General features: G+C 38.8%; 1 protein-coding gene across 4 annotated transcripts in view; it reads right to left on the reverse strand.

The window, feature by feature from the left end:
* The window catches only part of CSDE1 (cold shock domain containing E1), a 37368-nt gene extending 22211 nt beyond the window's left edge, over positions 1–15157 (reverse strand). For 3 of the 4 annotated variants that reach the window (XM_082614106.1, XM_082614105.1, XM_082614104.1), the window contains exons 1-2: positions 15052–15157; positions 7461–7885 (exon numbers count right to left, since the gene is read on the reverse strand). The gene's annotated coding sequence lies outside the window, so the exon portion shown is untranslated. The remainder of the gene's footprint in view (positions 1–7460; positions 7886–15051) is intronic. The other variant, XM_082614107.1, reaches the window with a different exon arrangement.
* Between the last annotated feature and the right edge of the window lie 10104 nt (positions 15158–25261).

Below are 25261 nucleotides of genomic sequence, written 5' to 3' on the forward strand. Positions count from 1 at the left end.
CAATACTTCTAATCCTAGTATTAGTTCTTGTACTTCTACATTATGAAATAAATGACCATCTAATGAGATGACAAGTCTGACAAAACATTAAGATCAAGACTCTGATACAGACTTATACCAGTATCAAAAAAACATAAAATGCATACTGTCCCTCAGATATTAATTCATGATAGTATAAAGTTTTTAAATTAAACACTTATAAACTAAGCATCCAGATATATATATTTCTAGTGGGGCTGAAAAGTTTCTACACTGTTAACAGGTACACTATTTTCACAATATTGCTTATTTCACCTTTGTCCTATTTGTACCACTGCTTCACAATGCAAATGGAGCAGTATAATCACACCATTTATAAATATATACACGTACATATTGACCATACATGCTCTTCTTGTTAAACAGTATGATCAAATTAATTTGAAGACCACTATTCCACCACCACTGACTTAGACCATGACTTACAAGCTGTGCTTTTTTCATGTTTAGACTAGTTCTTATCGCTATACAAGTAAGAATGCAATGATACGATCTGTAATACATAGGCCAGGAAGCTGCAAAAATCACATTCTCAAGTCTCCAGTCCTAGTAGTCCTAGCTGAAGAGGTAAGACTCATGTTTTTCTCACCCTAAGGGAAAATGAACCAGAATGAGAAGGGGTTAGAGCTATCATTTCTTTCTAAGACTAAACTGTTCCCCAACAAGCGTACTGGAATTTAGGCTACATTGCTCATCTCATCTCACCTTTGGATGTGCACATCAAAACAGAATTGAACCAGAACCTCTCCTTTCTCCCAGCACCGTTCCTGACTTAAGTATTTTTCTCTAGCCTTTATCTAATTTGAGGGCTACTTTTTAAAAAGGGAAACCCATATATCACTCAAGCAACTTTAGATAAGACAATATGTTAACCCTTAAAAGAATTCCTAATAGTTCAGCTAAATTTTTTTAAAACCAGCACCATCAAAACTTTAAAGAAGCACAGTTAAACAAAATGGATGTTCCTTAAAAAACAAAATAAACAAAACAAACAAAACCACCAAACAATTACGTAAAAAGAGAAATCCAATGGAAAAAGTAGATAGCTTAACAACAGATGCTTGTTTATAAAAAATTAACATAAAGACAACATCAAAAAAAGGGGGGTGGTACTGGACCAGTAGGTAAATGTTACTTGGCTTTTTTTTAAACAGGGGGAAAATCAATTTAGTTGCTCATCTCACAGCATACAAAAAATATATTCTAGATGAACTGTGTTAAATGCCTTAACAAATATTAAATAAAAATGTATGCATTTATAAAGCTTTTGGAAGGGGGGACTTTCTAGGTTTAAAGTCAATAGAAAAAAACGCCAAGGGAAGGGATCAATATTTGATTACATAAAAAGTATAAGCTTTTATACTCAAACCTAAAGAGAACAAACGCAAATGTAAATATATGAGTGTATCATTAAAGAATTTAAGCAAATCAGTAAGAATTAAACTACCAGAATATAAGCTCTATGAGAGCAGGGGCTTTTTGGTCAAAGCTAAATCCCTAGTGTTAGACAGTGCTTGGCACATAGTAAGCACTCATTTGCTGAATTATGGAAAGACATTAAGACAAATAAGTCTTAAAAGATCATTCATTAAACACAAAACATATGAACTTCAATTCTGGCAAGCAAAAATTTAGATAAAACAAATTATTCATTTATCAGATAAAAGATTAAAAAAATTGAGAAAGTAGGTTAAGAACAACATGCTAATATATTTTCATGGTGGCAAACTGGTGCAACCTTTCTGAAATACAGTTTAACCATATGTACCAAAATGTGGAGGTGCTTTCCTTAATAATTCTACTGCAGGAAACCTATCATGGGGAAATGTGAAATGTGGACAAGGCTTTATGCACAAATGTGTTCATTAAAATGTTTTAATAACAAATTCCCGGAAACAATCTAAAGTTTCATAGTACTTTATATAATGACAAAAATATTTCTATAATATGATTTCAACTGTATTTTAAAAAGGAAAGACCAGGAAAGTCTACTTCAATACTCACAGACAATGTAACACTTAGATGGTGTTCTAAGTGCACAGAGCTAAAATTGGTAAATGGGAACAGAACTCAGTACTCACTCCATGGCTCACATTCTTAACCACTGCTTTAAACGCTAAACCAGAACTTGAATGCCTACAATGCATCAGCACTGTTCTAGGTTCTATATGTATAGTAGTAAACACAGCAGACGAATACCCCCAACACCAAGTTTAGACTTTCTACTCTTTTCTATGTATTTGTTTTTAATCAGAAAGTCATTAACGGGACTTCCCTGGTGGCACAGTGGTTAAGAATCCACCTGCCAATGCAGGGGTCATGGGTTCGATCTCTAGTCCGAGAAGATTCCCACATGCCGCGGAGCAACTAAGCCTGAGAGCCGCAACTACTGAGCCCTCGGGCCTAGAGCCCACACTCTGCAATGAGAAGTCATCACAACAAGAAGCCCACGCACTGCAACGAAGAGAAGCCCCTGCTCGCTGCTCGCCATAACTAGAGAAAGCTCACACGTAGCAATGAAGACCCAAACACGGCCCAAAAAATTTAAAAAAAAAATCATTAACAATGATTTTTTTTTTTTTTAAAGGAGAACTGGAAAGAATCACAGGTCAAATTTAAACTTCACTTCTAATTCAAGAAATCAACTAAAGTTCCCTAAAGAACACAGAACTAGAATCAAAAGACTGGCTTTTAGTCTTGCTTCTCATACTTTTTAAAACTTCTCTGGAATTGTTTCCACAGATGTAAAATGATGACCTAAGTGATTTCCAAAGTCCCTTGAGAGGTGGGTAAAAAAAAAATCAAAATTCTGTGCTCCGTAATTTCTTCTTGCAACATCTCTGAGTTGTTTCCCCCCCCCGCTTTTTCCCAACCTAGTCTGCTTGGCTCCCACTGAAAAGGAATTAGTTTAGAAAAGGCAACCTATTTCACTGTATGACAGTTTTAGAAAATGACTGTTTTCTTAATCTAAACATATTTCCCCTTAACTTCCTTTGCTCCTTTCAGTTTTCGGAATGCAACTGTTTTTCAGGCTAACTGCTGTCTTCTGGATATGTTCTAAATTATTATTCACTGAAGTACATTTCACTACTATTCTTACTGTACCCTGACCAATATATAGAAAGCACTGAGTGTTTCCTGATTCTGTAGACTAAAGTTTGAGTAACATTATATAACTAAAAAAAAAAAAAAAAAGCTCTATTACTCCTTAATAAATTAGTAAAATCAGATTTTCTCCTTTTAGTACTTGTGTAACTGATCATTTGTTACTAAAGAAAAAACTAATCTAATGCTTTTAAATTTCTTTTCTTAGTTAACCTGGAGTTCCAATTTAGAGGGATAATTTTAAATTATTAGCCTTTGTAATCTGTCTTTTAAGCATTCTATGTCCTTCCTTAATACCCACCTCACAGGGTTGTGGGGATGGTTAGGGTTACTTCATACAAAAAGCCTGGAATGGTGCTTAGTACAGAGCACACACATTAACTACTTACTACTAAATCTTTTTAAAAAGTAGAGCAAGAATGGAATCTGGCAGCACACATATGGAGACCTCTCTGAAAATCAGTCCGTTAGTCTAAGCCTTTTACTGCTTATAATCCAACCTATATTCCATACTGACCACTATGTTATCAAGAGATACTCTGTCAAATCTCCTTATTGAAACATCTTATTTTTTATTTGTTTGCTCCTGGATTTTTGCTAGGGATGGAGAGCAGGCTCCAAAGTTTGCACACCTGACTTTGAAAATCAATCAAGACATTTACAGTTCCTGATCATAGGTCTCCATACCCCTAGCCAAGTTACCCTGTTATCTTCTCATTCACCTGAGGCTTTAGTTTTCTTTTAAGGTTCCTAGCTTTGCTTTCCTTCTTGTCATCTTAAACTGTCTTTGATCAAAATACTCATCAAAACAATCCATGTCTATCTCTACATGACAAACTTCTTATAAGCCTTATTCATTGATATTTTTAAGGCCAATCCCACTCCTCAATATTTTTATTAATTCCTAATTATGTACTACTTTTACTGTTTTTTACAAAGGCTCTTTTAAAATCTGTGGTTCTCAGATGTAGACAACAAACTTATAGTTACCAAGGAGGGAAGGGGCAGGGTGGGATGAATTGGAAGACTGGGACTGACATATATACACTACTATGTATAAAATAGATAACTAATGAGAACCTACTGTATGGCACAGGGAACTCTACTCAATGCTCTGTGGTGACCTAAATGGAAAGGAAATCTAAGAAAGGGTGGATATATGTATATGTATGATTGATTCACTTTGCTGTACAGCAAGAAACTAATATAACATTGTAAAGCAACTATGCTCCAATAAAAATTAAAGTAAAAAAATAAATAAAAACAAAATCTGTGGTTCTACTGCATTACCAAATCTGTTTCCTTAGCTGCACTCGTTTTAAATGGAATAATTCACAACTGTACAACCACAACATGTTTTACTGTCAATAACCCCCCAATTGTTATTTATCTGTTTGTAAGTATGTGAATTAATCTATATAACTTTTGACAGCTATGCATGCATTTACAATTAAAAATGTTCACGTAGCAGATGATGGCTTCCTCTCACAATGGTCTGTGATACCACCGTGGCCAGTGCCAATAATGCCAATGGCTCAGCTGATGCCAGGAGGAGCAGGGAGCGGCTTTTGAGCTTAGGCTTGCTGAGAAGTTCGATGACTAAACTGGGATCCTTTAAGACAGGTTGTAAACAGCCCTCCCCTAGTCACCCTGTCTTGTTTCCTTACAGCTTTGCTTCCCCCCACCTCCAACCCCACCCCCCGGGGGCGGGGCAGGGGGGATGTTCCTGTAGTAAACTAATGCTCAGAATACAAAATTAGGCTAAACAAAAAGCACTTCTACTTTAAATCCATCTCTACAATTCATGTCAATGCGATGAAAGTGGTAACATCTAATCTTTTACCCTTCTGAATAGTAATGATAGTACAATAGTACAATTTCAATCCCCATTATTTTATCTAACCCAGCACAATTGGTACTAGTCTAAAATTATTTTTTAAAACATCAGATGAGGAGATATGAAGAAACAAACAAAAAAAAGCAAATAATACAATAACCCTGGGCTTCCCTGGTGGCACAGTGGTTGAGAATCTGCCTGCTAATGCAGGGGACACGGGTTCGAGCCCTGGTCTGGGAGGATCCCACAAGCCGCGGAGCAACTAGGCCCGTGAGCCACAACTACTGAGCCTGCGCATCTGGAGCCTGTGCTCCACAACAAGAGAGGCCGCAATAGTGAGAGGCCCGCGCACCGCGATGAAGAGTGGCCCCTGCTTGCCACAACTAGAGAAAGCCCTTGCATAGAAACGAAGACCCAACACAGCAAAAATAAATAAATTAATTAAAAACAAAAGTACCAGTGCCACCATGGATGTGAGGATTAAATTAGTCAATGCTTTAAATAAATTGGTGTTAATGGTAGTTTTAAATTAAGGAATATTTCTGGTCTACAGTAAGGTCATTACCACAGCCAGGTCCTCAACCTTTAAATAAACTGGAGATAAAGGCCCACTGCTTCTTGAAATGGTGATGAAGCTTTTATAAGACAACAACCTAGGAGTGGTCTGTTTTCATTCTCCGTCTCATTTGATCAATGAAGCGTTTTACAAAAGGATTACCACGCAGTTCTTGAAATTCTCTTCCTTGGCATTCCTACCTGGACTACCTATTTCTTTCAACATTCTCTTCTTTGGCACTTCTTCCTTTATTACCTATAAAGTGACGACTCCTTTCTGAATTCCAAGCCTTTATTTCTGCTGATTTTAGAAACTCTAGAAACTAAAGATTAAAAAGGAACAAGCCCTTCACAATCTTACCTCCCCCAAACAACCACTGTTTAACATTCCATACTAGAATATTTTCGCAACTTCAGGTTCCTATCTAATAAAACAGATTTCCACCAATCCCTACCTGAATTTCGCCATTCCTATGAACAAAGATTTCTAACTTGGACAACTGGATAGACTAAATCAATTCCCTCCAGCCTCAACTTCCCATTCAACTCGTCACCAGTCCTATTACTTCTACCATTAAAACACCTAGTGTCTACCTCTTTCTCTGCCTTTACCGTAGCTTTTATCTTCCTTACACTCTGTCCATTGTTCCTAACAGGTCTTCCCATCCTCAGCCTGTTCCTTAAAAGTAGCACCATTTGGGGCCTCCCTGGTGGCGCAGTGGTTGAGAGTCCGCCTGCCGATGCAGGGGATACGGGTTCGTGCCCCGGTCTGGGAGGATCCCATATGCCGCGGAGCGGCTGGGCCCGTGAGCCATGGCCGCTGGGCCTGCGCATCCGGAGCCTGTGCTCCGCAACGGGAGAGGCCACAACAGTGAGAGGCCCGCATACCGCCAAAAAAAAAAAAAAAAAAAAAAAAAAAAAAAAGTAGCACCATTTGTCTTTAAAAGATACATTTATGAATATGTAACTTTAAAATCTGAAGCAATAAACTATCTCAGGTTTGAAATACAAAATCCATTAAACCCTTGTTTATGAACAGCTGACAATTTCCTGAAAAATAAAGTCAAGTAGAGTGGGCCCTGTAGAACCTGCCTCCAGCAAGCCTCCCTTTCCAGTTATTCTCTCTGCCCCACAAAACTGTATTCTCTCCTCCGTTCATAATAGACTACTCAACATATACCACGTGCTTTCAGATCTCCCCAAATCTGCTCATTCCGTTACCTCTATGCCTCTACCAAAAACTCTCCCTCTTAACAAAGTACAACTCACCTTCAAATGACCCTTCTCGGTAGGCTTTCTTTACCCAAAGTTACCTCAAAGACTACAAAGGGCACTCCTAACTGAAACCCTAACTTTTAAGTAGTACAAAGGGAGTTTTTCTTTCTAAGAGACCAATAAATCAAGAGATCTGCACGTATCAATAAATATAATCTAGGGCCTCCCTGGTGGCGCAGTGGTTGAGAGTCCGCCTGCCGATGCAGGGGATACGGGTTCGTGCCCCGGTCTGGGAGGATCCCATATGCCGCGGAGCGGCTGGGCCCGTGAGCCATGGCCGCTGAGCCTGCGCATCCGGAGCCTGTGCTCCGCAACGGGAGAGGCCACAACAGTGAGAGGCCCGCGTACGGAAAAAAAAAAAAAAAAAAAAAAATCTAAATAAATAAATAAATAAATAAATAAATAAAATAAAATAAATATAATCTGGGGTGGAAAATCCCAGTTTGGGGCATAAATACTCTCATCTAACAAAAGACAACAAGTTAAATAAAATAATCTAGTGTTGATATTTTCAGACTAATAGTTGATAATATAAACTGTTTTCAGAATACCTTTAGAAGCAAACAGATTAAGATTTTAAATTTAACCAAATAATTAGAAAATCTAGAATTATAAACTGATTCTTGCCAATAGGAAATGATAAACCTACCTCGCAGTGATAATCAAATATTGCACTTTCAGTAGTATTTGCTGATTCTTCTTTTTCAGCACACGTTTCAAAGGATGAAAGTTGCTAGTGTTAAAAAAAAAAAAAAAGAAAAGAAAGAGAGAGAGAGAGAGAGCGCGAGTGCGAGAGAAAATGACCTATCAAGCTAATAAAGAATACAACTGCTGCTGCACCAGGCAATCTCACAGTACAGCACTGAAGAAAACAAAGACTACTAGCAGCGTTGGGAAGTGCTCTTTCAAAGCTGTTGAGTAGGCACAAACTTCTTGTTTCAGATCAAGTGTTGTGTCTTCAACTTAAGTGTACTCTTCTTTGGTCTTGTTGGTTGTTTCGAGGTTTGTTCCTTGCCTGATCTGAACTTGAAGCAGCAGTTTCAGGTGGTAAAGTATGTTCTGTTACACTTCATACTAGAGATAAGAATGAAGACATTAAGTATAACTTACATAAAAGAATCAGGAACAGAGGGTAGCTAGAGGGACAAACTCATTTCATTAACTTAGAATCAAGCAATGCAGAAAACATGGAAGCACACACACTCAATGTCATTTGAGCAATCTCCCAAGTGCTAATGGATACCTCCTTTGGTACTGTACACTCAAAACCCGAAATTATTCAGTCCTTATTGACACCCCCTCCCCACAAATAAATTCGAAGTTACATAATATAATATTCTATTTAGTATAAGTGTTTTGTAACTACCTAGCACTGTGTTAGGTACTGTGGAAAACACAAAAAGAATTTCCTGCCATCAGGGAGTTTACACCCTTGTTGAGAAGAGTTATTTATACATGGAGGAAAAACTAGAATATAGGACAAAATGTCCAAAATTAATTTGCTCAACTAATATCTGGGAATCTACTACATCACATGCTATTCCAGAAATACTATTTATTGTTTATGCATCACCGTCTGTGCATCAAAGCAACATGGTCAGAGAAGGCTTTTAGTTAAGAGGTAGAATATTTCAGCTTAATTTGGAGAAATAGGTATATTTTTAAGAAAAAGAAAACAGCTGAGTATTCTAGGCATAAAATATCACATAAACCAAGCCAGAGTATACAACTAAATCCTAAGTCCCTTGAGAGCAGAGACCATGTGTAGGATTTTCTATGCCTGGCATCAAGGGAGCTTTATTGCATGAGACTGTCACAGCAAGTGTGGCTTGTTGTTTCAGAGGAATCAATAGGCTCGCCTGGCTAGAACAGAGGGCTGGGTTAAAGTGAAATGAGATATATGGCGTGACAGATGCAGTAGAGCCAGATTATGAAGTGTTTCAACTTGATATAACAGGAAACAGAGAGCCTTAGTTCTTGATGAAAGGGTATGAAATCCTGAAATCCTATGAAGGATCACTTAGTGAAGGAAACAGACATCTCATTAGAGCTGTTGCCATAAACAGATGAGGAATGTCTATAGAAGAGAAACAATTAAGATGAGAAGGGAAGAGAAGTGAAATATATGTATAAATAAAATCACAGAATTGTGCTTTGTATTAGCTGTAAAAAATTATTATTTTGCAGTGCCTCAAATGTTAGCTAAAATGGTGCTATTAACTAAAATGACTTATATGGGGAAAAGAAAAGGTGGATTTGGTTTTAGATATGCTGAGAGGTGGATAGTATATTTTAAGATCAGAAATAATGACTATAAGGTGAGAGGTCAGACCTGGTGAAACAGAGTAGGAGAGCTCAATATTAATCACACTGATACTTACCAGTAAAATGTCACAAACAAATTATTTAATCTCCCTGAGTTTCAGTTTCTCCTATGCAAAATGAAAAGTCAGTAACAGCTGATCTGTGGCTATTGGGTATACCTAACATTCCATGACTTTATACAGTAACTTCAAATATCAAATGTTACATTTGTCAAATCTTTCAATTTTATTTGGATCATTCTATTACCCAGACTAGATACTTCTTAGAGCAATGATTCTCAAATCACTTGGGAAGCTTTAAGACATACACATGCCCAGTCCCCACTCAAAGAGTAATTTAACTGGCCTGAGGTAGGGCCACTTCTGTAATGATCTTTGGTTCCTTCCTCTCCACCTACACACCCAATGTTGCAAGTCTTATCAATATTTCAAGATACCTTGTGTATTCATCTTTTGCCCTAAATGACATCATATTTTAGTCCAGGGGTCTGACACATCTGCTAACTTCCAGTGTCAACCCTTTCCATATTCTGCCACATAACACTACCAGACTGATTTATCTAAAATTCCAATTTCATCTCATTCATCTCATCTCCTTGTCCAAAATCCTCAGTGATTTTTCCAGCACTCTAAATGGGAAGTTCTTAATCCTGGCTGCAAATCCAACCCACCTGGGACTTGGGGTGGTGGTGGAAATCAAAGCCTGGATCCCACCTTGAGATTCTAATTTAACTGGGGTTAGGTCCTAGGCATTGGTGTATTTTCTTTCCCACCCTGCCCCCCAAGGTGTTTCTGACTTCCAGCCAGCGTTTAACCACCACCATTCAAGGTGTGTTTCTTCTACCTTTACATCTTTACCTTCTTCTGCTCTCCAGTTCTTCTAGATAGGTGCATTTTCCTCCCTAATTCTTAAACGCAACTCTTGGGAGATCCCTGAATTCTAGTCTTTGTGTATATGGGTCTTTCCACAAAGAATACATTTTGTCATCTTCAATGCGACAAAAAAAAGCCTTTCTTGACCATTCCAGCACAGATTTATTACAGTAACTCCCACTGCTGGCATCATGCTTTTTGGTACCAAATCATTTCTGCACTTTACTTACATGTTTATGTATCTTGTTCCTTCAATTATATTTCAGATTTCTGAGAGACAAACTCAAGTTTATTTCTTTATCACAGCCCCCGATAGCACTTAACCAGGTACTGCTAAACTTACTACAGCAGAAACTAATACAGCAAAAAGATACAATTCAAGTTGGTAGACAGTTTCACCAACTTTAAAAAATTTTGTTTTGGTGAACTGTATAAAGTCTTAATTATCCAATCAAGAAATAACCTCTTCTTTTAAAAGATACTCATTGGACATTTTAATAAATTTGCTACCCACTCATGCTAAGATTATTAACATTCATGGGTGGTACTGACCAATTCTTTCACTGTAATCCTCTGAACCAAAGTGTACCCCCTACAACCTCTCCCCGCCCCCAAAGCCAGATGCTTCTTAAGTCACATGAAATAGAGTACTAATAAAAAAAACTAAGGAACAATTTAAATGTGGATCTGAGAGTCTCCCTGATTACTAAGTAATCAACTCCTTTTCCCTTTGCTCTGTATGGGAACACTATCACCATTAGTTAATTATCAATTATGTCATGCTGTTTTAGAAGTTAATTTTCCTTTACTTGATCTGATAATCCAAACAGTCATGCCCTATTTCACCTGCCTTAAAACTACCATCACCTGTTTTGTTATTTACTGTCTCCTCCAGTTCACTGCTTTATCGCAAAGGCTTAGCTGAAGCCGGGCACTAAACTAATACATGTTGAACTAATACATCTATATGGCATTAATCTATCTAAAATATTACCACATAACCCAGTTTATCATTTTGAAAAATTATACTCAAAGTCTGTACAGCATTCACTTGGGAAGAATAAAGAAATGCTAAACCAGTCTATAAAAGTCCCTCCACCTAACCCACTTTCTTCAGAGTACTTTCTTTGAGAATAAGAGCAAAGACCCAAATAGGCAGCACGGAACTGAAAAGGTTCTCTACTGTTGATTTATATGACTACCACTAATTCTTGCCTTAACCCCCCAGTTGGTATTTCTTTTCTTTCTTTCTTTCTTTTTTTTTTTTTTTTTGCGGTCCGCGGGCCTCTTACTGCTGCGGCCGCGCAGGCTCAGCGGCCATGGCTCACGGGCCCAGCCGCTCCGCGGCATGTGGGATCCTCCCGGACCGGGGCGCGAACCCGCGTCCCCTGCATCGGCAGGCGGACTCCCAGCCACTGCGCCACCAGGGAAGCCCCAGTTGGTATTTCTTGATGCATTAACCCAAGACAAGTTTAAGTATATCACATTTTTCTCTAACCTGTATAACCAAAGTGCCTAACAGGTTTTAATTCAGTTTTACTTTGGGATCTAAGGAAAATGATAAAGTTTAGATAATTAACCACCTTAAAACAATTTAAGTCATCAACACGTTGAGCAGAAATAAAAGAAAATCAAATTGCTGCAACCACCTTTTTCTATACGTTTCCTTTAGTAATAACAATTGTGCTGTTACTAGATATTTAAAATTATACACCCACCTATCACTTAACTTCTTTTACATATACTAATACTTTGAAATAGGACAAATGCCAGTATGGAAAGAAGCTGAAGAAATGCTCCAGACACAAAAATCAAAGAATAGTGTAGACCAGCACCATCCAACAGAAATACTGTGCAAGCCACATATGTAATTTAAAAATTTCTAGTAATCATATGAACTTGAAAGAAAGGTGAAACTAATTTTAATTAAGTATCTTACTTAACCAAATCCAAATGTCATCAGTTCCCACAGGTAACTGACATGTTTTTAACATCCCTGGAAATCCAATGCTTATTTTATATTACAGCACATTTCAATTCAGAACTGTGTACAGTTCAACTGCACAATGGTCACACACAGCTAATGGCTATCACACTGGTCAGAGCAGATACAGACCGATGAGGGGAAAAAGGCATTGGCATGCCCAATAAAGCAATAGTAAATGTAGGGCCCTTGGGCAAAGACCTGCACTGATAAAAGGAGGCAGTACCTAGCAAACTCACCCATAGCAGGAGTTTGCACTTACTACATCCGAGAATCAGAAATGCAAACAACTAACTGGTTATATGTTGGCTGCAGCTGCAAACCAATGGATAGCCTACAGGTTCAACGTGAATAAACTGCTGATCAATTATTTTCAACTACACATTAATATTATACCTCAGTATAAAAGGACAAATAATGCTCCAAAAATAATCTTCCGATACACAATATTCAGTTTAATACCCCTAATAAAAAATGTAGCACAACAGAAACATCTCTAAGAATTCCTCTGGCTTGGCAGTATGTATGAACTGGATAAAAGTTTTGAATTATTTTTTTAACTAGATACTCACACATGCAAGCAGAAAACATTCTAATACCAAGACAAAGGGATTTTTAAAAATCTTGATTTGGCAGAAAGCATTTAACAGCAAGAAATGATGGGATTCAAGAAAACAAGTCACCCCCACCACAGCAATTTCACCACTGAAGACATTCCAGCTATTAAGTCTTAAAAAATACAGCTGTAATTCTTCTAGCTGTAATTCTTTATCATGAAAAATCCTACAAGTTACAGCTCTCCATAAGACAGTCTGGGACAAAAATCTCAAAGTAGTCCCCCTTTGATTTTTGAAAAGACTAAACTAAGAAGGCAAACCAATGCCTTGTATTTATTTATTATTTAACAAGATCTCAAGATTTTTATTTTGTAATGCAGTCCTCAAATTCAACTCCTTAAAAATCTGCCCACAGAGCATTTCCATGTTTAAACTACCTTGTCAAAAGTATGGGCCTCACAACAATGTGAATGAACTTAATGCTACTGAACTGTACACTTAAAAAAAAAAAAGTTAAAACGGTAAATTCCGTTATGTATGTATATTTTACCACAATTTAAAAGAAAATATTTTTTAAAATGTTGTAATGGCCCTGCATTGTGTGCCTTCAGATGGAGGGAAGGGAAAACAGGAGTAGGATAAAGCAGGACTACATGTCAGCTTCCACATTCTCATTTTTTATTTGCTAGGAATTTACCAGAATTTTCAACCATACTCTAGAGGTCATACTTGTTAAGTCAGAACTTATTTACAAAAAAAGAAAACCTATCTTCTGTGCCTCAAATGCTTTACTTTTCAACTCAGCTGCTATAAATACTCATCTCGATGGTAAACATCCAGAGCAGCTGCAAAATCACTCAAACCACTACCATCTCTTTTATTTCGGGCCTATGGCTAAAAAGAAAAAAAAAAAAAAAAAAAAACAAGGCTGAAAATTTATCAAGATCTTATGACTCAGGCATATGCCTATTGAAGTATATAAACCCCCTCCTTACCCAAACCAAGAATACTCAATATTGGTTAGTACCAAAAGTGCACAAAGGTATTATACTGCCCCTCAACGTAGTATTGAAAATGCTTCCTTCTAGAGACTCGAAAATTACTCAACGTTTTGATACAGAACAACTTATATTAGCGGGCTATAATTTGGTACCTACATTTTATAGATTGGTAGCTCTGGTCAAGAGCTGCCAGTTCATACCATCCTGATAAAAAGCTAAGTCTCCCACAGGAAGGATTTAAAGGTTTAACTACCACAGTGCCTTTGGGCGTCCTCCCTCCTCCTTCACCCTGTCTACCAACTGTTTAAGAGGACCACATTCTTTCGCTCATTTTAGGTGTAAAACAAGGAAATTACCTCACACAAAAACGTTCAGCTTTTGTATTTGCGGGTTGAAGGCTGTTTTTAGAGAGGGTTCCCTGCCTCACTTGTCAGGCAAGAGAGGAGCTACTGGGTGTTTCTAGAGGAAAACCTTAAAGCAAAAAGAACCGTAGCACTAAGATTTCCTACTTATGATACAGCGGGTGGTAGAACCTCGAAAGTGTCTACGACCAGGGCTCTAAAAAACTAATTCTACACAGAATGACGAAGCCATGCCTTTCATTGCACAATATGGGCCGGGCTCTTACACCGTAAGAACCAGAGGGGGAGTAAGGAGAAAGAACTCCACTGAGTTCTCACCGAGTTCGCTCTAACACCAGGATTAGAAGGGTGAGAGCCATGTTCTTAAGTTTAGGGGCTGGTTCTCTTTCTCAAGAAGCCGAAAGGGAGGACTAGAGGGGAAAGTTGGGTGTTGAGACCCAAGATAAACAGCTCTAGGTGAATGGAAGTAAGGATGACAATTCGGCCGCACTACCATGCCAGATGTGCCGAGGAAAGGAGGTGTCTCTAAGCAGTTAGATGGAGCGAGGTCTCAGTCCATACACAAAGGAGGCGCCATTGCCGCACTGCGCTCTGGTACTCGTAGTCAGATCCCCAAGCAGGTGATGGCCAAAATACCACAGGGTTCAGAGTCAGAACAGGCCCCTCTCCTAAGCCTCCAGCTCTTCCAGTCTCACACAAAGGACCGCGCCACCACCCCCTCGCCCCGCCCGCCGGGACTTGTAGTTCTCGTTTCCCCCACCAAGCCGCAGAGGAGGAAGCAGCCAGACTACAACTCCCAGCAGCCTCCGCGCCCGAGCCCCGCACCCCTGCCTCCATCTTGGCTGCGGTCGGAGCCTCCATTTTCGCTCCCTCCCCCCACTTTAGTCACCACCACCACCACGCGCGACCGCCTGGCCTGGACTCTTCGCTTCTGCTCTGCAGCCTGACGTGAGGCCTAGACAGTTGAACGGGAGCCGCGTGGAAAAGCCCGGGGCAGGGACTCAGGGTGAGATCTTCTCTACCCGGAGCTCTAGGAGTGCCCACCTGCCTCAGAAGTCTCTCCCGTTTGTCTTGGTCCTCTCATCCGCCCTTAACGTGGCTTCTTGCTACCCCCAGTTGGACCCTGAGGTCGTACTCACCCCAACAGCTCAGCGCCCCCTCTCCAGCGCCGCCATAAGCAGCACGGCCCGGTACGTAGGAATAAATCTCGCTTCTCTCGCGAGAGTTGCGGGCATCGAGCGCGTGCACAGGAAGGGGGGGAGCGTACCCTTAGTACGCCTGCGCACGAGGGCTGAGTGTCGCCGGCCAGTGCGCTGCGCTTAACCACAACCGAGGTGGTGTCTACGTTCCCTTAGTTCCCCTCCTCCGTGAGCTGCAGGAAGCAATCTCGGTGTTTGCTGACTCCAGTGGGACGCACGGGGCGGGGTGGCGGGTGACTTTCGGCGTCTCTGATCTTTGCAAAAAGATCTAGGCCCCGAGACCAGGATAAACCTTGAAGACGAACAATTAGGAGGGCATATCAGGAATGTCATATAAAGGATTTCTCTTTTCTCAGCGATAATCCGGAAGTTCCCCAAACCCCAGTTCCTCTTTATTCACAGTGCAAGCCTTCTTTCTCTTGTCCGCTACCTTAGACTGGACTTTTATTTAATATAGAGTTAGGTTTTAAGCAAGGTAATTTGAATGCCATACGTGAGAAATTTGTTTCCCACAAACTGTGTTGCTTGCAACAGACAAGAGTGAGCAAGGTAGCATAATCATTAAAAAATAAACTCCTTCAACTGACCTTTTTAGTTAACAGAAGATCTACATAGTGTATCAGGTAATCAAAGGGGTGAATCAGTAATCAAAAGGTTGAAATCAGGGCAAATGGATGACTCATCCCACAGGGAAAGAGGGAAGGAGGAAAATGGTTAATTCTGGCCCCAGAAAAGTTCAATGAATTATACCTTGCCAAACAATAGAGCAGTCAGTCCCCTCTGGTGAAAGGAATGCTTTTTCACAGATTCTGTGGCTCTCTCACTTGACAATATTGGATAAAAAATGACCAGTCACCCTTCTGAGAACTCTCCCACCACTTTATTTTCCCCTTCAACACTTATTTGTCTGGCATATCGTATGCGTCGTCGTTGGGGTGTATACTATAGTAAAGACAAACGGTCATGGTTCTGTCCTCAAGGAACTTTCAGTCTAGCATCATTCAATAATCAGAAAACCAAAATCTCAACATACACATTGAAATAACTGCAATGAAGGAAAGGTGCACAGCTCATTTTTGAGCAAATCATCTTGAATTATAAGAGGAGGTAGTATCTTACTTCTGATGTTCAAAGATTTTTCTTTCCACCTCTGTTGCTATTGGTCTAATCCCATACCACCTCCAAGCTGCCTCTTCTTTTTGATGCCTTCCCACGCTTTCCCAGGCACAGATATTTGCTTCATTTTCAGCGCTTTCATAGCTCACTCTATTGTAATTATTAGTTTATACTAGCTAGTGATTCTTTAGGACAGGGCCTGTGACATTCATCTTTGCATTGCTCTTTCCTGACAGTGCCTGGCATAGACAACCCTCAAAAGCTTGTTGAATGAATAGCACTGAACAACAATGTAAGAAGTTGTTAGAAAGTGGAGTGTTCTGTTGGGAAGTACAGAATGTAAATATGTCAACCTAGCTGTTTTGTTTCCTCTGTCCAAATCTTAAATTAAGATTTCTCCTCCCCAGCAATAGATCTCGTTTGGATATTCTAATCTAGTGTTACAGAGAAACTGCCCTGAGCTCTTGCACTAGAAATAAGGTCATGTGAAGCTGGGCTAAAAGTAGAATTAGGTCTAAGAGCACACATTCTCAAATATCACAGCAATGGGAAATGTAAGAAATAATAGTCTCACTAAATTCTATAAATACAAGTCCTATTAATAAGAATAAAGTCTCAATTTCTACCATCACACATAGCTTCTAAAGACCTTCTTAAACCATGTAACTATTTTATCATCCTCATTCTATGTCTCAATTGCCTTTAAATTCCTCCTTGGTCCATAATTAGTATCAAATTACACTTAACACAAAATGCAAATGTGTATCAATCCAGAAGCATACATTTTAGCTTCCAATGCATTAAAGTAAAAGGTGGAGTAATTCACTAGTTTAAATGATTTTGTCTTAAATCACTGATTTAAATCACTAGTTTAAATGATTTAGTCTTTCTACAAGTACCACTCATAGGTTTCATTTTTAGGTAGAGGTAGGTTTCATTCTTAGGAGATCACATTTTAAGGCAATAATATTTTTTCAGATTAATTTTGAAGTCAAATTTAAAAAAACCCAAAATGTAGTTATATTTTTATGTTTATTTTTTAAACTGAAGTTAATTAAAGCAGAAGCTTGTGAAATCACTTGGGAAACCATTTCCTATACAATAGGGTAATCATGGATTTGGGGAAGATATTTACTCCATTAAGGAATAATAATCAGAATTTAAAAGTTGCATATATTTTTGGTTATTTATCATACTATTTTTTCTTTCGAGAAACATAGACAATGAGATTGATTATAGTTGTGGGTTTTTTTTTTTTTTTTCTCTACCATTATCAATAAGCACATTTCTCTGGAGTCTATTTGAGAATCAAAAGCAAGCATCCTGGGCTTCCCTGGTGGCGCAGTGGTTAAGAATCCGCCTGCCAATGCAGGGGACACGGATTTGAGCCCTCGGCCGGGAAGATCCCACATGCCGCGGAGCAACTAAGCCCGTGCACCACAACTACTGAGCCTGCCTTCTAGAGCCCGCGAGCCACAACTACTGAAGCCCAAGTGCCTAGAGCGCGTGCTCCACGAGAGAAGCCACCGCAGTGAGAAGCCTGCATACCGCGAGGAAGAGTAGCCCCCGCTTGCTGCAACTAGAGAAGGCCCGCGTGCAACAACGAAGACCCAACGCAGCCAAAAAAAAAAAAAAAGTAAGCATCCTTTACGCATTTATAAGGTTTTCTTGAGCAGCGATGGATGAGATTTTTGTCAGTTGTCTGTGAAATGAGAAAAATTTGATCAATGTAGAGACTTCTTTTAAATAAGGCTAAATTGATTCAAGATTTAAGGACTGTTTTGTTTTTTTCTTTTTTTTGGCCATGCCGTATAGCATGCAGGATCTTAGTTCCTGGAGCAGGGATCGAACCTGTGCTCCCTGCAGTGGAAGCACCGAATACTAACCATTGGACCGCCAGGGAAGTCTTTAAGCACAGTTTTTATTCTGACATTATGTCTTTCCTAGCTAGGGAAGTTAATGGGAACTTCCTTTATAAAATTATGGTAATAGTGGATGGTAAAGGAATCCACATTCAAGATATCAGAACAGGAAAACACAAGTTAGAGCAAAAACTTTCATAAAGAATATTACTTCCAAAAGAATGTAAATAAGATTTAACCCTAGAACCCCACAATGCAAAACTTGTTATTCATTAACAAACCCCCAAACAGTTTAAATGATTGTTTAAATGAGAATAATATGTAAGAATAACAATTATGTAATAAAATATTAGAATTTAAATAAAAATAAGGCAGAAGCTTTATATAATGCTTCCCTTTTTTTAAAAAAATAAATTTATTTATTTATTTTTGGCTGCATTGGGTTGTTGTGCAACAACGAAGGTTGTTGCACACGGGCTTTTCTCTAGTTGTGGTGAGCGGGGGGCTACTCTTCATTGTGGTATGCAGGCTTCTCATTGCGGTGGCTTCTCTTGTCACAGAGCATGGGCTCTAGGCACACGGGCTCTAGAGCACAGGCTCAGTAGTTGTGGCGCATGGGCTTAGTTGCTCCGTGGCATGTGGGATCTTCCTGGACCAGGGCTCAAACCCATATCTCCTGCATTGGGAGGTGGATTCTTAACCACTGTGCCACCAGGTAAGCCCTATAATGCTTCCCTTTAAAATGTCAACATTGCACTTAACGGAAGAATTAGGTGGACATGCTAAGTTGCTTCACTAAAAGTAATCACTATAACATTTTAGCTCTGGGAATCAGCCAGAGAGAAGCTTGGAGCAAAGCCTATTTCAAACTTAATTAAAAATAAAACCAATTGTATTTAGAATAAAATCCAAACTCTTTTATAATGATCTATAGTACAAGGCCCTAAATGACCTAGTCTCTGCTAAGTCTAACCTCTGGTTCACTGTGTTTTAATCCACTGCCACCAACATTGCAAATTTATTCCTACTTCAGAATCCTTGCCTTTACTCTTGCCTCTGCCTGGAATGCTCTTTCCCCAAATCATCAGATATTTGGCACTTTCTTATCATTCAGGTTTCAGCCCAAATGTTACCACCTCACAAAGATCTTTTCTAAAGTAAAAGTACCCACTATTACCATTGCTCTCCATAACAATATTAGCTTGTTTTATTGTCTTTATAACATGTATTGTTATCCAAAATTAACACATTTATGAATTTAATTTTTCATTGCCCTACTTCCTGAACGATAATGTAAGCTTCAGTTCTCTGGTTCATCATTGTATCCTCTAAACCTAGGATAGTTACTGAGATAACAGTAAGTACTTAATAAATGTTCATTGAATGAATGAATTATACTTATTTAATTAAATCTAAGACAGTACTGACTGTGTGATACATCATTATTTATGTACCAGCAAGAAGAAAATGTTGCCATTTTCACTATGACATAGGGAGTTCCTTGGCGGTCCAGTGGTTAGGAGTCCATGCTTCCATTGCAGGGGGCATGGGTTCCATCACTGGTCGGGGAACTAAGATCCTGCAAGCTGTGCTGGCACAGCCAAAAAAAAAGCAGCACACTATGACATAATACTTTTATTACTTAGAATTTTATATTTATTAAAAGAGCCCTCTTAAACTAATTTAGACCTAGTTTTTTTTTTTTAAATTATGTCACACTTGTGTGTATATAAAGCAAAAAAAAAAGCAAATTAAATTAGTTAAGGTATTCCTAAAACTTCTTTACTAGTCCAACTCTTCTGAATGTCTTTCTTTTTAGTAATAAATTTGAACATGTTTTTATTTTTTATAAAATTTATTTATTTATGGCTGCATTGGGTCTTTGTTGCTGTGTGCGGGCTTTCTCTAGTTGTGGTGATTGGGGGCTGCTCTTTGTTGCAGTGCGTGGGCTTCTCATTGCAGTGGCTTCTCTTGTTGCAGAGCACGGGCTCTAGGCGTGCAGGCTCAGTAGTTGTGGCTCGCGGGTTCTAGAGCGCAGGCTCAGTAGTTGTGGTGCATGGGCTTAGTTGCTCCGTGGCATGTGGGATCTTCCCAGACTAGGGCTCGAACCTGTGTCCCCTGCATTGGCAGGCGGGTTCTTAACCACTGCGCCACCAGGGAAGTCCCAGAACATATTTTGAAGATGCCATACATCAAGAAGCACCATAAAAAAATTAAAAACCAACAGACTAGGAGAATATATATTTGCAACATATAAAACTGACAATGTATTATCATGAATGTATAGTAAACACATATCAATCGATAAGAAAAAAAATCAAAGAAAAGGAAAATGGAGGAAAGACTTGAATGTCTATATTAAAAAAATCTCTGTATAGGCAAATAAACATTTGAAATTATGCTCAGCCTCATTAGTAATCAGGGGAATGCATATTTGTTCTGAGATAATTTTAGGCTTACAAAAGAATTAGAAATACAGCACAGAAAGTTCCCATAAACCCTTCACCCAGTTTTCTATTATGTTAATCTTACCTCACCATAGAACAATGTTCAAAAGTAGGAGATCAACCTTGACCCAATAATATTAACTACAAAATTAATTAGGGTTTCACCAGTTTTTTCTCTAATATCCATTTTCTCTCCTAGAATCAAATCCAGGATCCCACCCTACGTTTAATACTACGCCTCCTTAGTTTCCTCTATCCTATGACAGTTCCTCAGCTTTTCCTTGTCTTTTATGACCTAGATGCTTTGGAAAATATTGGTCAGTTATTTTGTAAACTTCCCTTAATTCAGTTTTGTCTGCTGTTTCTCTTGATTAGATTGAGGTTATGCATTGTTTGGAAGAATGTTACAGAGGTCATGTACCCTTCTCATTGCATTGTATCAGGGCTTATATGATGTTGAAAAGTATTATTAGTGATGTTTACCTAATCAATTGGTCAGTTTTGTCTGCCAGGATTCTTCATGGTAAAATTAGTTTTTCCCTTTATAATAATTAAATATTGTTGTGGAGATACTTTGAGACCATACTTGATTGAACAGTATCCTGTCAAAATTCATGTCTACCCAGAACTTCAGAATGTGGCCTTATTTGAAAATAGGATCTTTGCAGATAAATTCAAGTTGAAATGAGGTCATCCTGGACTAGGATAAACCCTAATCCAACAACCAGTGTCCTTAGAAGAGGGAAATTTGGACACAGAGACATATAAGGAGAACGCCATGTGAAGACTGAGAAGGCAGAGATTGCAATGATGCATATGGAAGTCAAGGAATGCCAGGAATTGCCAGAAGCTAGAAAAGGGGCATGGAACACATTCTTCCTCAGAGCCTCCAGAAAGAACCGACCTGCCAACACCATGATTTCAGACCTCCAGCCTCCAGAACTGTGAGAGAATAGATTTCTGTTGTTTTAAGCCATCCAGTTTGTGGTAATTTGTTATGACAACTCTGGGAAACTGATACAGAGACTCTGCAAATATCCTTTTTGTTTGAACTTTAGTCCACTTATTTTAGCATGCATTGGTGGATCTTGCTAATCTCTTTTTTGTCTCATAGATGTGCAGGTTTTTCCACACAGAAGTATTCTTGGGCCACCAAGAATACTGGTAATGCAGAATTTCCTAAGAGTGTTTCATTGTTGTCTCCAGGATTTTATTCCAAGCTGCCAAAAGCCACTGTGGTAGGCAGAATTTTAAGATGATCACCAAGATTCCTATCACCTGGTACACTTGCCGAGTATAATTCCTTCCTCTTGAGCATGGGCTGGGCTTGTAGATCTTAGCGGATATCACTTATATCTCATCAATGGCAAAAGGGATCATTGCAGATGTAATTAAGATATCTAATCAGTTGGGTTAATCAAGAGGGAGCTTATTCTGTGTGGGCCTAACCTAATCAGGTGAGCTCTCTCTCTCTCTCTCTCTCTCTCTTCCTTCCCCCTCAGTGGCTGGAGACTTTATCTTGGCCATACCGGCAGCATGTGGGATCCTAGTTCCCCAACCAGGGCTCGAACCTGTGACCCCTGCATTGGGAGCACAGAGTCTTAACCACTGGACCACCAGGGAAGTCCCCAGATGAGCTCTTAAAAGGGAGTCTAGAGGTAGAACACAAGGGAAGTCAGAGATGATCTCCTGTGGGCCTTGAAGGCCTCTGAGTTCTACACCTGCAAGGAAATGAATTTTGCCAACAACCATGTGAGTATTGGAGAGGGCCCAGATGCTAGCCTCGGATGATACCTTGACTTCAGCCTTGTGAGATCCTGAGAAAACCCAGCTGAGCCCTGCATGGACTTGTGACTTACAGAACTGTAAGATAATAAATAGGTGCTGCTTTAAACTGCTAAATTTGTGGTGATTTGTTACATAGCAATAGAAAATGAATACAGCCATACTCCAAATTCTTATGCTGGCACTCCTGATTTTACATTAAGTGCTAATGGAAAGTTCATAGAAAACAGCTAAACCCCCGTTCCTTTCTCAAATGGTCCTTAGTTTGTTGACTTAAATATCAAGAACTTGACTTTATCCAGTCACACCACCAGGAATGCAAACCAATTTTCTTATGCTTAGAATCAACTAGATGACAACCCCTACATGTATAAGACATATCTCAATTTCAGAGACATTAAAGTATGAAATAAAAATGAATCTTAGGATCAATAACATACAGAAATCCATTTCTAGGAGGCTAGACGAAACGTTGAGTGAATTGTAGTTCATCGAAGCTCTGAAGGTTCCACTTTCTCTTAGGCATTCTTGGAGAGTGACAAAAGAAAAAGCATCATCTGCTTTCCACTATGAATATTAGTGGATAATACTCCTTAATTCACTTTGAAAGTTGCCATGAGACAATTGCAAGTGAAATAACTGCAGAATACGAAATACAACTGCTTATAGTGAAACGTATCTAATATCAGTGAGGTAGATGGAGGAAGAACTAAAATTTAGGAATCAGATATTAGCAAGGATTTAAAAAAATGTATAATTTTATTATTTTATATGTATGTATCTCTTAACAATATACTGTAGTCACATGATGAAATCTAGTACATCAATGAAAATGAATGACAACTATATACAACACAATGAATCTTAGAAACATAATGAAGAGTGAAAAAAATCAAATCCCCATAGACTACTATACAGTCTAATACCACTTTCATAGAGCTCAAAAAGGAGCAAAACTAAAAAATGTCACTTTAGTGTTATATACATATTTTAGGTCTTTTCTCATGTGATAAAACTATTAAAAAGAGCAGAGGGGTAGAGACAGGAGAGGAGCACAAATAAATAAATGTAACATGGGTAATGTTCTATTTCTTAAATTAGGTGATGAGTTATGCTTGATAATTTATTTGCATGTCACATCTTTTTATAAGTCAAAAATTACATTAAAACATAAGGGCAAAATTATGCATAATGTGTTGACAAAATTGATATTTGCACTGTTGCTTTTTAAACTATGCTTATTTTATCAGTCAGCGTTCTTAATTATAGTCAATTCAGGTTAATTTTAACAAAAAGTGATTTTATTAAAAGCTAATAATCCTCAGGATCTCTGGATAGCCAGAAAACCAGAATTAGAGGCTATACAACCTCTATAATCACTTCAGATAATTACTTCAGTGAAGACCCCACTGTGTCCACTGGGGCAGAGACACTGCAGCTTACACCATTGACTTTGCTGACACTGGATACTGAATGTTGTCAGTACAGCCACTTGCTGCTTCTTCTGTGGAGGTGGATGTAGTAGCCAGTGTCGCAGTCACTGCCTTTACTCAAAGAATTCAGCATAGTTCCCTGCTTCTTTGTATCACTAACTTAAGGCAGAGGTATCTTCACTGGCTGCAAAGTGGCTGGGAAAACAAACATCTGACACTTTCAAATGTATTAGGAGGGAGGAAGGCTCTGCCTCATTAGGTGATGGGTTCCCTAACTATAGTATAGGAGTTAGGATAATGGGCAGCCTAAAAAGAAATGACAGATGTCTTCCGCAGCCCATTCCTTGGCCACTCAACACCAACACACTCCTTTGGCTAATGCTTACACTTGTTAAAAACTATTCAGTGTAAGAGGACTTGTGTCAGACATTGTTAGCTGCTTTCTCAATACTCCTTCCTCTTTGCTAATAGAATACTGATTTTATTTGCGGCAGCTATGTCCCCAGCCTCCTTTGCTGCTAGAAGCGACCATGTAACAGGTCAGGCAAATAAGACAAAGGGAAGTCTGTCTGGATTTCTGGGAAAGCGTTGCTTTTCCTCATAAAAGAGAATACATATAGCTGGCATACGACATTTCCCTTTTTTTTTTCTGCCTTCAAACATGGACATGACTTCTGGCAGAGCAGCAACCTTCTTGCAACAAGAAAATTGCATGAAGGCTGAAAAACAACATGCTAAGGAGACATTTGAAAGACAGAACTGCACCCTTTCCTGTACGTATCAACAGTAAGGATTGTTAAGCACTGATTAAGCATTGTTCTTTTCAGTTGCATGCACATACTCTCAGCTACACCACTCTAGAAAACAGATGACAATTATGTCTCATTCCTTAAGACTCCATTTATTAAATTTATGATATTTTCTAATACATGGGCTGTGGTGTATCTTTTGCACAATTAATAAAATAGATTTTCCTCTCAAGAACCACTTGAACTCTGAATAGTATTTGGCATTTAAAGGAATCTTAACTTAATGGTTAAGAATATGTTTAAGTCTGGGTTTGAATCTTGGTTTCAGTTTGGAATAATAACAACCTCCTCGTGCCTGAGCATCTGTAAAATAAGGTACAGTTGAAATGGAGATTATATAATAACTAGAAAGCACTAAGCTTTCTAGTTCTACTCATTTTGTCTCTGTTGGATTCTCAAGTTGTAAATAGTCCCTCCTCTGTACTCTATACATCCTTATATTGGATTTATCACATTGCTTGCCTCTTCTACCAGATTTTTCTTCAAAAACACTGTCAATGCCTCCCCCCTGCTTTTTATAATTCATAACTACAAATCAAGTGCCTAACATAGTAGACTAGACAGTCTCAAACTAGTGTCCTTAGAAGTTATCTGGGATGATTATTAAAATACAAATTCCTAGATTTCATCCCCAAACTTCTATTGTAGTAGGTCAGTGAACCACATTTTGAGGAACACTGAAATAGACCTTCAATGTT

Source organism: Mesoplodon mirus (genome assembly GCF_964341445.2).
Source record: "Mesoplodon mirus genome assembly, chromosome: 3".
NCBI lineage: Eukaryota > Metazoa > Chordata > Mammalia > Artiodactyla > Ziphiidae > Mesoplodon > Mesoplodon mirus.